Below are 14,893 nucleotides of genomic sequence, written 5' to 3'. Positions count from 1 at the left end.
CACGCAGCCTGGGCACATTCACTCCACTCAGCCAGGGCACTTCCAGTCCCTCTCTGCCTGGGAACCCCAACTCCACTCAGCCTGGGCACCTCCACTCCACTCAGCCTGGGCACATTCACTCCACTCAGCCTGGGCACTTCCAATCCCACTCTGCCTGGGTGCCTGCACTCCACTCAGCCTGGGCACCTCCACTCCACTCAGCCTGGCCACATTCACTCCACTCAGCCTGGGCACCTCCACTCCACTCAGCCTGGCCACATTCACTCCACTCAGCCAGGGCACATTCACTCCACTCAGCCTGGGCACTTCCAGTGCCACTCTGCCCAGGAACCTCCACTCCCACTCTGACTGGGAACCTCCGCTACTCCTCTCCACACCCGGCTCTCCACCCGACTCGCGGGGGCCCACTCTTAAGCCCTCCCGCCGCAAGTTATAGGCCCTTTGCCCGGGCGGAAAGTGAACCGCGGAACTTTGTCCCGCCCTCAATTCTCGTCCGATCGGAACGCGGTTTGGACCCGTTCTCCTGGGCGGCCTCGCAGCCCCTCCAAACCCCGCTAGTTAGCTCCAAGGGGCCGCCCCGAGCACGGGGAGGGGTGACACTTGACGCTTTGGCGCAACGGTGCCCGCGCCACGAGCCAAAAAGTGCCCCCCTCTCTCCGCGCCCATTCAAGGCAATGGGGAAACGCACGTTTCGGGCTCCGGCGGCCGGGCACATTCACTCCACTCTGTCCAGCCTGGGCACATTCACTCCACTCCGCCTGGGCACTTCCAGTCCCACTCTGCCTGGGAACCTGCACTCCACTCGGCCTGGGCACCTCCACTCCACTCAGCCTGGGCACATTCACTCCACTCAGCCTGGGCACTTCCAGTCCCACTCTGCCTGGGAACCTGCACTCCACTCAGCCTGGGCACCTCCACTCCACTCAGCCTGGGCACATTCACTCCACTCTGCCTGGGCACATTCACTCCACTCAGCCTGGGCACATTCACTCCACTCAGCCTGGGCACTTCCAGTCCCACTCTGCTGGGAACCTGCACTCCACTCAGCCTGGGAACCTCCACTCCACGCAGCCTGGGCACATTCACTCCACTCAGCCAGGGCACTTCCAGTCCCTCTCTGCCTGGAAACCCCAACTCCACTCAGCCTGGGCACCTCCACTCCACTCAGCCTGGGCACATTCACTCCACTCTGTCTAGGCACATTGACTCCCATTCAGCCTGGGATCATTCACTCCACTCAGCCTAGGCACATTCACTCCACTCAGCCTGGGCACATTCTCTCCACACAGCATGGGCACTTCCAGTCCCACTCTGCCTGGGACCCTGCACTCCACTCAGCCTGGGCACCTCCAATCCACTCAGCTTGGGCACATTCTCTCCACTCAGCCTGGGCACATTCACTCCACTCAGCCTGGGCACATTCACTCCACTCAGCCTGGGCACATTCAGTCCACTCAGCCTGGGAACCTGCACTCCTCTCAGCCTGGGCACCTGCACTCCACTCAGCCCGGGTACATTACTCCACTCAGCCTGGGCACTTCCAATCCCACTCTGCCTGGGCACATTCACTCCACTCAGCCTGGGCACATTCACTCCACTCAGCCTGGGCACTTCCAGTCCCACTCTGCTGGGAACCTGCACTCCACTCAGCCTGGGCACTTCCAATCCCACTCTGCCTGGGCACATTCACTCCACTCAGCCTGGGCACATTCACTCCACTCAGCCTTGGCACTTCCAGTCCCACTCTGCCAGGGAACCCCAACTCCACTCAGCCTGGGCACCTCCACTCCACTCAGCCTGGGCACATTCACTCCACTCAGCCTGGGCACCTCCAATCCACTCAGCTTGGGCACATTCTCTCCACTCAGCCTGGGCACATTCACTCCACTCAGCCTGGGCACATTCACTCCACTCAGCCTGGGCACATTCAGTCCACTCAGCCTGGGAACCTGCACTCCTCTCAGCCTGGGCACCTGCACTCCACTCAGCCCGGGTACATTACTCCACTCAGCCTGGGCACTTCCAATCCCACTCTGCCTGGGCACATTCACTCCACTCAGCCTGGGCACATTCACTCCACTCAGCCTGGGCACTTCCAGTCCCACTCTGCTGGGAACCTGCACTCCACTCAGCCTGGGCACTTCCAATCCCACTCTGCCTGGGCACATTCACTCCACTCAGCCTGGGCACATTCACTCCACTCAGCCTTGGCACTTCCAGTCCCACTCTGCCAGGGAACCCCAACTCCACTCAGCCTGGGCACCTCCACTCCACTCAGCCTGGGCACATTCACTCCACTCAGCCTGGGCACTTCCAATCCCACTCTGCCTGGGTGCCTGCACTCCACTCAGCCTGGGCACCTCCACTCCACTCAGCCTGGCCACATTCACTCCACGCAGCCTGGGCACATTCACTCCACTCAGCCAGGGCACTTCCAGTCCCTCTCTGCCTGGGAACCCCAACTCCACTCAGCCTGGGCACCTCCTCTCCACTCAGCCTGGGCACATTCACTCCACTCTGTCTAGGCACATTGACTCCCATTCAGCCTGGGCACATTCACTCCACTCAGCCAGGGCACTTCCAGTCCCTCTCTGCCTGGGAACCCCAACTCCACTCTGCCTGGGCACCTCCACTCCACTCAGCCGGGGCACATTCACTCCACTCAGCGTTGGCACTTCCAGTCCCACTCTGCCAGGGAACCCCAACTCCACTCAGCCTGGGCACCTCCACTCCACTCAGCCTGGGCACATTCACTCCACTCACCGTTGGCACTTCCAGTCCCACTCTGCCTGGGAACCTGCACTCCACTCAGCCTGGGCACATTCACTCCACTCTGCCTGGGCACATTCACTCCACTCAGCCTGGGCACATTCACTCCACTCAGCCTGGGCACTTCCAGTCCCACTCTGCTGGGAACCTGCACTCCACTCAGCCTGGGAACCTCCACTCCACGCAGCCTGGGCACATTCACTCCACTCAGCCAGGGCACTTCCAGTCCCTCTCTGCCTGGGAACCCCAACTCCACTCAGCCTGGGCACCTCCACTCCACTCAGCCTGGGCACATTCACTCCACTCTGTCTAGGCACATTGATTCCCATTCAGCCTGGGATCATTCACTCCACTCAGCCTGGGCACATTCACTCCACTCAGCCTGGGCACATTCTCTCTACTCAGCCTGGGCACTTCCAGTCCCACTCTGCCTGGGAACCTGCACTCCACTCAGCCTGGGCACCTCCAATCCACTCAGCCTGGGCACATTCTCTCCACTCAGCCTGGGCACATTCACTCCACTCAGCCTGGGCACATTCACTCCACTCAGCCTGGGCACATTCAGTCCACTCAGCCTGGGAACCTGCACTCCTCTCAGCCTGGGCACCTGCACTCCACTCAGCCCGGGTACATTACTCCACTCAGCCTGGGCACTTCCAATCCCACTCTGCCTGGGCACATTCACTCCACTCAGCCTGGGCACATTCACTCCACTCAGCCTGGGCACTTCCAGTCCCACTCTGCTGGGAACCTGCACTCCACTCAGCCTGGGCACCTCCACTCCACTCAGCCTGGGTACATTCACTCCACTCAGCCTTGGTACTTCCAGTCCCACTCTGCCAGGGAACCCCAACTCCACTCAGCCTGGGCACCTCCACTCCACTCAGCCTGGGCACATTCACTGCACTCAGCCTGGGCACTTCCAATCCCACTCTGCCAGGGAACCAGCACCCCACTCAGCCTGGGCACCTCCACTCCATTCAGCCTGGGCACATTAACTCCACTCAGCCTGGGCACTTTCAGTCCCACTCTGCCTGGGAACCTGCACTCCACTCGGCCTGGGCACCTCCACTCCACTCAGCCTGGGCACATTCACTCCACTCAGCCTTGGCACTTCCAGTCCCACTGTGCCAGGGAACCTGCACTCCACTCAGCCTGGGCACCTCCACTCCACTCAGCCTGGGCACATTCACTCCACTCAGCCTGGGCACTTCCAATCCCACTCTGCCTGGGTGCCTGCACTCCACTCAGCCTGGGCACCTCCACTCCACTCAGCCTGGCCACATTCACTCCACGCAGCCTGGGCACATTCACTCCACTCAGCCAGGGCACTTCCAGTCCCTCTCTGCCTGGGAACCCCAACTCCACTCAGCCTGGGCACATTCACTCCACTCTGTCTAGGCACATTGACTCCCATTCAGCCTGGGCACATTCACTCCACTCAGCCAGGGCACTTCCAGTCCCTCTCTGCCTGGGAACCCCAACTCCACTCAGCCTGGGCACCTCCACTCCACTCAGCCTGGGCACATTCACTCCACTCTGCCTCGGCACATTGACTCCCATTCAGCCTGGGAACATTCACTCCACTCAGCCTGGGCACATTCACTCCACTCAGCCTGGGCACTTCCAGTCCCACTCTGCCTGGGAACCTGCACTCCACTCAGCCTGGGCACCTCCAATCCACTCAGCCTGGGCACATTCTCTCCAGTCAGCCTGGGCACATTCACTCCACTCAGCCTGGGCACATTCACTCCACTCAGCCTGGGCACATTCACTCCACTCAGCCAGGGCACATTCACTCCACTCAGCCTGGGCACTTCCAGTCCCACTCTGCCCAGGAACCTCCACTCCCTCTCTGACTGGGAACCTCCGCTACTCCTCTCCACACCCGGCTCTCCACCCGACTCGCGGGGGCCCACTCTTAAGCCCTCCCGCCGCAAGTTATAGGCCATTTGCCCGGGCGGAAAGTGAACCGCGGAACTGTGTCCCGCCCTCAATTCTCGTCCGATCGGAACGCGGTTTGGACCCGTTCTCCTGGGCGGCCTCGCAGCCCCTCCAGACCCAGCTAGTTAGCTCCAAGGGGCCGCCCCGAGCACGGGGAGGTCTGACACTTGACGCTTTGGCGCAACGGTGCCCGCGCAACGAGCCAAAAAGCGCCCCCCTCTCTCCGCGCCCATTCAAGGCAATGGGGAAACGCACGTTTCGGGCTCCGGCGGCCGGGCACATTCACTCCACTCTGTCTAGGCACATTGACTCCCATTCAGCCTGGGCACATTCACTCCACTCCGCCTGGGCACTTCCAGTCCCACTCTGCCTGGGAACCTGCACTCCACTCGGCCTGGGCACCTCCACTCCACTCAGCCTGGGCACATTCACTCCACTCAGCCTGGGCACTTCCAATCCCACTCTGCCTGGGAACCTGCACTCCTCTCAGCCTGGGCACCTGCACTCCACTCAGCCTGGGTACATTACTCCACTCAGCCTGGGCACTTCCAATCCCACTCTGCCTGGGAACCAGCGCTCCACTCAGCCTGGGCACATTCACTCCACTCAGCGTTGGCACTTCCAGTCCCACTCTGCCTGGGAACCTGCACTCCTCTCAGCCTGGGCACCTGCACTCCACTCAGCCTGGGTACATTACTCCACTCAGCCTGGGCACTTCCAATCCCACTCTGCCTGGGAACCTGCACTCCTCTCAGCCTGGGCACCTGCACTCCACTCAGCCTGGGTACATTACTCCACTCAGCCTGGGCACTTCCAATCCCACTCTGCCTGGGAACCAGCGCTCCACTCAGCCTGGGCACATTCACTCCACTCAGCGTTGGCACCTCCACTCCACTCAGCTTGGGCACATTCACTCCACTCACCGTTGGCACTTCCAGTCCCACACTGCCAGGGAACCCCAACTCCATTCAGCCTGGGCACCTCCACTCCACTCAGCCTAGGCACATTCACTCCACTCAGCCTGGGCACTTCCAATCCCACTCTGCCTGGGAACCTGCGCTCCACTCAGCCTGGGCACCTCCACTCCATTCAGCCTGGGCACATTCACTCCACTCAGCCTGGGCACTTCCAGTCCCACTCTGCCTGGGAACCTGCACTCCACTCAGCCTGGGCACCTCCACTCCACTCAGCCTGGGCACATTCACTCCACTCTCCCTGGGCACATTCACTCCACTCAGCCTGGGCACATTCACTCCACTCAGCCTGGGCACTTCCAGTCCCACTCTGCTGGGAACCTGCACTCCACTCAGCCTGGGAACCTCCACTCCACGCAGCCTGGGGAGAATTCACTCCACTCAGCCAGGGCACTTCCAGTCCCTCTCTGCCTGGGAACCCCAACTCGACTCAGCCTGGGCACCTCCACTCCACTCAGCCTGGGCACATTCACTCCACTCTGTCTAGGCACATTGACTCCCATTCAGCCTGGGATCATTCACTCCACTCAGCCTGGGCACATTCACTCCACTCAGCCTGGGCACTTCCAGTCCCACTCTGCCTGGGAATCTGCACTCCACTCAGCCTGGGCACCTCCAATCCACTCAGCCTGGGCACATTCTCTCCACTCAGCCTGGGCACATTCACTCCACTCAGCCTGGGCACATTCACTCCACTCAGCCTGGGCACATTCACTCCACTCAGCCAGGGCACATTCACTCCACTCAGCCTGGGCACTTCCAGTCCCACTCTGCCCAGGAACCTCCACTCCCACTCTGACTGGGAACCTCCGCTACTCCTCTCCACACCCGGCTCTCCACCCGACTCGCGGGGGCCCACTCTTAAGCCCTCCCGCCGCAAGTTATAGGCCCTTTGCCCGGGCGGAAAGTGAACCGCGGAACTGTGTCCCGCCCTCAATTCTCGTCCGATCGGAACGCGGTTTGGACCCGTTCTCCTGGGCGGCCTCGCAGCCCCTCCAAACCCCGCTAGTTAGCTCCAAGGGGCCGCCCCGAGCACGGGGAGGTGTGACACTTGACGCTTTGGCGCAACGGTGACCGCGCCACGAGCCAAAAAGTGCCCCCCTCTCTCCGCGCCCATTCAATGCAATGGGGAAACGCACGTTTCGGGCTCCGGCGGCCGGGCACATTCACTCCACTCTGTCTAGGCACATTGACTCCCATTCAGCCTGGGCACATTCACTCCACTCCGCCTGGGCACTTCCAGTCCCACTCTGCCTGGGAACCTGCACTCCACTCGGCCTGGGCACCTCCACTCCACTCAGCCTGGGCACATTCACTCCACTCAGCCTGGGCACTTCCAATCCCACTCTGCCTGGGAACCTGCACTCCACTCAGCCTGGGCACCAGCACTCCACTCAGCCTGGGTACATTACTCCACTCAGCCTGGGCACTTCCAATCCCACTCTGCCTGGGAACCTGCACTCCACTCAGCCTGGGAACCTCCACTCCACTCAGCCGGGGCACATTCACTCCACTCAGCGTTGGCACTTCCAGTCCCACTCTGCCTGGGAACCCCAACTCCACTCAGCCTGGGCACCTCCACTCCACTCAGCCTGGGCACATTCACTCCACTCACCGTTGGCACTTCCAGTCCCACTCTGCCTGGGAACCCCAACTCTACTCAGCCTGGGCACCTCCACTCCACTCAGCCTGGGCACATTCACTCCACTCAGCCTGGGCACTTCCAATCCCACTCTGCCTGGGAACCTGCACTCCACTCAGCCTGGGCCCCTCCACTCCACTCAGCCTGGGTACATTCACTCCACTCAGCCTGGGCACTTCCAATCCCACTCTGCCTGGGAACCTGCACTCCACTCAGCCTGGGCACCTCCACTCAGCCTGGGCACCTCCACTCCATTCATCCTGGGCACATTCACTCCACTCAGCCTGGGCACTTCCAGTCCCACTCTGCTGGGAACCTGCACTCCACTCAGCCTGGGCACCTCCACTCCACTCAGCCTGGGTACCTTCACTCCACTCAGCCTTGGCACTTCCAGTCCCACTCTGCCAGGGAACCCCAACTCCACTCAGCCTGGGCACCTCCACTCCACTCAGCCTGGGCACATTCACTCCACTCAGCCTGGGCACTTCCAATCCCACTCTGCCAGGGAACCTGCACTCCACTCAGCCTGGGCACCTCCACTCCATTCAGCCTGGGCACATTCACTCCACTCAGCCTGGGCACTTTCAGTCCCACTCTGCCTGGGAACCTGCACTCCACTCGGCCTGGGCACCTCCACTCCACTCAGCCTGGGCACATTCACTCCACTCAGCCTTGGCACTTCCAGTCCCACTCTGCCAGGGAACCCCAACTCCACTCAGCCTGGGAACATTCACTCCACTCAGCCTGGGCACATTCACTCCACTCAGCCTGGGCACTTCCAGTCCCACTCTGCCTGGGAACCTGCACTCCACTCAGCCTGGGCACCTCCAATCCACTCAGCCTGGGCACATTCTCTCCACTCAGCCTGGGCACTTCCAATCCCACTCTGCCTGGGCACATTCACTCCACTCAGCCTGGGCACATTCACTCCACTCAGCCAGGGCACATTCACTCCACTCAGCCTGGGCACTTCCAGTCCCACTCTGCCCAGGAACCTCCACTCCCACTCTGACTGGGAACCTCCGCTACTCCTCTCCACACCCGGCTCTCCACCCGACTCGCGGGGGCCCACTCTTAAGCCCTCCCGCCGCAAGTTATAGGCCCTTTGCCCGGGCGGAACGTGAACCGCGGATCTGTGTCCCGCCCTCAATTCTCGTCCGATCGGAACGCGGTTTGGACCCGTTCTCCTGGGCGGTCTCGCAGCCCCTCCAGACCCAGCCAGTTAGCTCCAAGGGGCCGCCCCGAGCACGGGGAGGTGTGACACTTGACGCTTTGGCGCAACGGTGCCCGCGCCACGAGCCAAAAAGCGCCCCCCTCTCTCCGCGCCCATTCAAGGCAATGGGGAAACGCACGTTTCGGTCTCCGGCGGCCGGGCAAATTCACTCCACTCTGTCTAGGCACATTGACTCCCATTCAGCCTGGGCACATTCACTCCACTCCACCTGGGCACTTCCAGTCCCACTCTGCCTGGGAACCTGCACTCCACTCGGCCTGGGCACCTCCACTCCACTCAGCCTGGGCACATTCACTCCACTCAGCCTGGGCACTTCCAATCCCACTCTGCCTGGGAACCTGCACTCCACTCAGCCTGGGCACCTCCACTCCACTCAGCCTCGGCACATTCACTCCACTCTGCCTGGGCACATTCACTCCACTCAGCCTGGGCACATTCACTCCACTCAGCCTGGGCACTTCCAGTCCCACTCTGCTGGGAACCTGCACTCCACTCAGCCTGGGCACCTCCACTCCACTCAGCCTGGGTACATTCACTCCACTCAGCCTTGGCACTTCCAGTCCCACTCTGCCAGGGTACCCCAACTCCACTCAGCCTGGCACCTCCACTCCACTCAGTCTGGGCACATTCACTGCACTCAGCCTGGGCACTTCCAATCCCACTCTGCCTGGGAACCAGCACTCCACTCAGCCTGGGCACCTCCACTCCACTCAGCCTGGGCACATTCACTCCACTCAGCGTTGGCACTTCCAGTCACACTCTGCCAGGGAACCCCAACTCCACTCAGCCTGGGCACCTCCACTCCACTCAGCCTGGGCACATTCACTCCACTCACCGTTGGCACTTCCAGTCCCACTCTGCCAGGGAACCCCAACTCCATTCAGCCTGGGCACCTCCACTCCACTCAGCCTAGGCACATTCACTCCACTCAGCCTGGGCACTTCCAGTCCCACTCTGCCTGAGAACCTGCACTCCACTCGGCCTGGGCACCTCCACTCCACTCAGCCTGGGCACATTCACTCCACTCAGCCTGGGCACTTTCAGTCACACTCTGCCTGGGAACCTGCACTCCACTCGGCCTGGGCATCTCCACTCCATTCAGCCTGGGCACATTCACTCCACTCAGCCTGGGCACTTTCAGTCGCACTCTGCCAGGGAACCCCAACTCCACTCAGCCTGGGCACCTCCACTCAGCCTGGGCACCTCCACTCCATTCAGCCTGGGCACATTCACTCCACACAGCCTGGGCACTTCCAGTCCCACTCTGCTGGGAACCTGCACTCCACTCAGCCTGGGCACCTCCACTCCACTCAGCCTGGGTACCTTCACTCCACTCAGCCTTGGCACTTCCAGTCCCACTCTGCCAGGGAACCCCAACTCCACTCAGCCTGGGCACCTCCACTCCACTCAGCCTGGGCACATTCACTCCACTCAGCCTGGGCACTTCCAATCCCACTCTGCCAGGGAACCTGCACTCCACTCAGCCTGGGCACCTCCACTCCATTCAGCCTGGGCACATTCACTCCACTCAGCCTGGGCACTTTCAGTCACACTCTGCCTGGGAACCTGCACTCCACTCGGCCTGGGCATCTCCACTCCACTCAGCCTGGGCACATTCACTCCACTCAGCCTTGGCACTTCCAGTCCCACTCTGCCAGGGAGCCCCAACTCCACTCAGCCTGGGCACCTCCACTCCACTCAGCCTGGGCACATTCACTCCACTCAGCCTGGGCACTTCCAGTCCCACTCTGCCTGAGAACCTGCACTCCACTCGGCCTGGGCACCTCCACTCCACTCAGCCTGGGCACATTCACTCCACTCAGCCTGGGCACTTCCAATCCCACTCTGCCTGGGTGCCTGCGCTCTACTCAGCCTGGGCACCTCCACTCCACTCAGCCTGGGCACATTCACTCCACTCAGCCAGGGCACATTCACTCCACTCAGCCTGGGCACTTCCAGTCCCACTCTGCCCAGGAACCTCCACTCCCACTCTGACTGGGAAACTCCGCTACTCCTCTCCACACCCGGCTCTCCACCCGACTCGCGGGGGCCCACTCTTAAGCCCTCCCGCCGCAAGTAATAGGCCCTTTGCCCGGGCGGAAAGTGAACCCCGGAACTGTGTCCCGCCCTCAATTCTCGTCCGATCGGAACGCGGTTTGGACCAGTTCTCCTGGGCGGCCTCGCAGCCCCTCCAGACCCAGCCAGTTAGCTCCAAGGGGCCGCCCCGAGCACGGGGAGGTGTGACACTTGACGCTTTGGCGCAACGGTGCCCGCGCCACGAGCCAAAAAGCGCCCCCCTCTCTTTGCGCCCATTCAAGGCAATGGGGAAACGCACGTTTCGGGCTCCGGCGGCCGGGCACATTCACTCCACTCTGTCTAGGCACATTGACTCCCATTCAGCCTGGGCACATTCACTCCACTCCGCCTGGGCACTTCCAGTCCCACTCTGCCTGGGAACCTGCACTCCACTCAGCCTGGGCACCTCCACTCCAGTCAGCCTGGGCACATTCACTCCACTCAGCCTGGGCACTTCCAATCCCACTCTGCCAGGGAACCTGCACTCCACTCAGCCTGGGCACATGCAATCCACTCAGCCTGGGGACATTCACTCCACTCAGCCTGGGAACTTCCAATCCCACTCTGCCTGGGAACCAGCACTCCACTCAGCCTGGGCACCTCCACTCCACTCAGCCTGGGTACATTCACTCCACTCAGCCTTGGCACTTCCAGTCCCACTCTGCCAGGGAACCCCAACTCCACTCAGCCTGGGCACCTCCACTCCACTCAGCCTGGGCACATTCACTCCACTCAGCCTGGCCACTTCCAATCCCACTCTGCCTGGGAACCTGCACTCCACTCAGCCTGGGCACCTCCACTCCACTCAGCCTGGGTACTTCCAATCCCACTCTGCTGGGAACCTGCACTCCACTCAGCCTGGGAACCTCCACTCCACGCAGCCTGGGCACATTCACTCCACTCAGCCAGGGCACTTCCAGTCCCTCTCTGCCTGGGAACCCCAACTCCACTCAGCCTGGGCACCTCCACTCCACTCAGCCTGGGCACATTCACTCCACTCTGTCTAGGCACATTGACTCCCATTCAGCCTGGGAACATTCACTCCACTCAGCCTGGGCACATTCACTCCACTCAGCCTGGGCACTTCCAGTCCCACTCTGCCTGGGAACCTGCACTCCACTCAGCCTGGGCACCTCCAATCCACTCAGCCTGGGCACATTCACTCCAGTCAGCCTGGGCACATTCACTCCACTCAGCCTGGGCACATTCACTCCACTCAGCCTGGGCACATTCACTCCACTCAGCCAGGGCACATTCACTCCACTCAGCCTGGGCACTTCCAGTCCCACTCTGCCCAGGAACCTCCACTCCCACTCTGACTTGGAACCTCCGCTACTCCTCTCCACACCCGGCTCTCCACCCGACTCGCGGGGGCCCACTCTTAAGCCCTCCCGCCGCAAGTTATAGGCCCTTTGCCCGGGCGGAAAGTGAACCGCGGAACTGTGTCCCGCCCTCAATTCTCGTCCGATCGGAACGCGGTTTGGACCCGTTCTCCTGGGCGGCCTCGCAGCCCCTCCAGACCCAGCCCCTTAGCTCCAATGGGCCGCCCCGAGCACGGGGAGGTGTGACACTTGACGCTTTGGCGCAACGGTGCCCGCGCCACGAGCCAAAAAGCGCCCCCCTCTCTCCGCGCCCATTCAAGGCAATGGGGAAACGCACGTTTCGGGCTCCGGCGGCCGGGCACATTCACTCCACTCTGTCTAGGCACATTGACTCCCATTCAGCCTGGGCACATTCACTCCACTCCGCCTGGGCACTTCCAGTCCCACTCTGCCTGGGAACCTGCACTCCACTCGGCCTGGGCACCTCCACTCCAGTCAGCCTGGGCACATTCACTCCACTCAGCCTGGGCACTTCCAATCCCACTCTGCCAGGGAACCTGCACTCCACTCAGCCTGGGCACATGCAATCCACTCAGCCTGGGGACATTCACTCCACTCAGCCTGGGAACTTCCAATCCCACTCTGCCTGGGAACCAGCACTCCACTCAGCCTGGGCACCTCCACTCCACTCAGCCTGGGTACATTCACTCCACTCAGCCTGGGCACTTCCAGTCCCACTCTGCCAGGGAACCCCAACTCCACTCAGCCTGGGCACCTCCACTCCACTCAGCCTGGGCACATTCACTCCACTCAGCCTGGGCACTTCCAATCCCACTCTGCCTGGGAACCTGCACTCCACTCAGCCTGGGCACCACCACTCCACTCAGCCTGGGTACTTCCAATCCCACTCTGCTGGGAACCTGCACTCCACTCAGCCTGGGAACCTCCACTCCACGCAGCCTGGGCACATTCACTCCACTCAGCCAGGGCACTTCCATTCCCTCTCTGCCTGGGAACCCCAACTCCACTCAGCCTGGGCACCTCCACTCCACTCAGCCTGGGTACTTCCAATCCCACTCTGCTGGGAACCTGCACTCCACTCAGCCTGGGAACCTCCACTCCACGCAGCCTGGGCACATTCACTCCACTCAGCCAGGGCACTTCCAGTCCCTCTCTGCCTGGGAACCCCAACTCCACTCAGCCTGGGCACCTCCACTCCACTCAGCCTGGGCACATTCACTCCACTCACCGTTGGCACTTCCAGTCCCACTCTGCCAGGGAACCCCAACTCTACTCAGCCTGGGCACCTCCACTCCACTCAGCCTGGGCACATTCACTCCACTCCGCCTGGGCACTTCCAATCCCACTCTGCCTGGGAACCTGCACTCCACTCAGCCTGGGCACTTCCACTCCACTCAGCCGGGGCACATTCACTCCACTCAGCGTTGGCACTTCCAGTCCCACTCTGCCAGGGAACCCCAACTCCACTCAGCCTGGGCACCTCCACTCCACTCAGCCTGGGCACATTCACTCCACTCACCGTTGGCACTTCCAGTCCCACTCTGCCTGGGAACCTGCACTCCACTCAGCCTGGGCACCTCCAATCCACTCAGCCTGGGCACATTCTCTCCACTCAGCCTTGGCACATTCTCTCCACTCAGCCTGGGAACATTCACTCCACTCAGCCAGGGCACTTCCAGTCCCTCTCTGCCTGGGAACCCCAACTCCACTCAGCCTGGGCACCTCCACTCCACTCAGCCTGGGCACATTCACTCCACTCTGTCTAGGCACATTGACTCCCATTCAGCCTGGGAACATTCACTCCACTCAGCCTGGGCACATTCACTCCACTCAGCCTGGGCACTTCCAGTCCCACTCTGCCAGGGAACCCCAACTCCACTCAGCCTGGGCACCTCCACTCCACTCAGCCTGGGCACATTCACTGCACTCAGCCTGGGCACTTCCAATCCCACTCTGCCAGGGAACCTGCACTCCACTCAGCCTGGGCACCTCCACTCCATTCAGCCTGGGCACATTCACTCCTCTCAGCCTGGGGACTTTCAGTCCCACTCTGCCTGGGAACCTGCACTCCACTCGGCCTGGGCACCTCCACTCCACTCAGCCTGGGCACATTCACTCCACTCAGCCTTGGCACTTCCAGTCCCACTCTGCCAGGGAACCCCAACTCCACTCAGCCTGGGCACCTCCACTCCACTCAGCCTGGGCACTTCCAATCCCACTCTGCCTGGGTGCCTGCACTCCACTCAGCCTGGGCACCTCCACTCCACTCAGCCTGGCCACATTCACTCCACTCAGCCAGGGCACATTCACTCCACTCAGCCTGGGCACTTCCAGTCCCACTCTGCCCAGGAACCTCCACTCCCACTCTGACTGGGAACCTCCGCTACTCCTCTCCACACCCGGCTCTCCACCCGACTCGCAGGGGCCCACTCTTAAGCCCTCCCGCCGCAAGTTATAGGCCATTTTCCCCGGCGGAAAGTGAACCGCGGAACTGTGTCCCGCCCTCAATTCTCGTCCGATCGGAACGCGGTTTGGACCCGTTCTCCTGGGCGGCCTCGCAGCTCCTCCAGACCCAGCCAGTTAGCTCCAAGGGGCCGCCCCGAGCACGGGGAGGGGTGACACTTGACGCTTTGGCGCAACGGTGCCCGCGCCACGAGCCAAAAAGCGCCCCCCTCTCTCCGCGCCCATTCAAGGCAATGGGGAAACGCACGTTTCGGGCTCCGGCGGCCGGGCACATTCACTCCACTCTGTCTAGGCACATTGACTCCCATTCAGCCTGGGCACATTCACTCCACTCCGCCTGGGCACTTCCAGTCCCACTCTGCCTGGGAACCTGCACTCCACTCGGCCTGGGCACCTCCACTCCACTCAGCCTGGGCACATTCACTCCACTCAGCCTTGGCACTTCCAG

This window comes from Conger conger, unplaced genomic scaffold (assembly GCF_963514075.1).
Source record: "Conger conger unplaced genomic scaffold, fConCon1.1 SCAFFOLD_37, whole genome shotgun sequence".
Classification (NCBI taxonomy): Eukaryota; Metazoa; Chordata; class Actinopteri; order Anguilliformes; family Congridae; genus Conger; species Conger conger.
Note: the sequence above shows the minus strand (reverse complement) of the source record.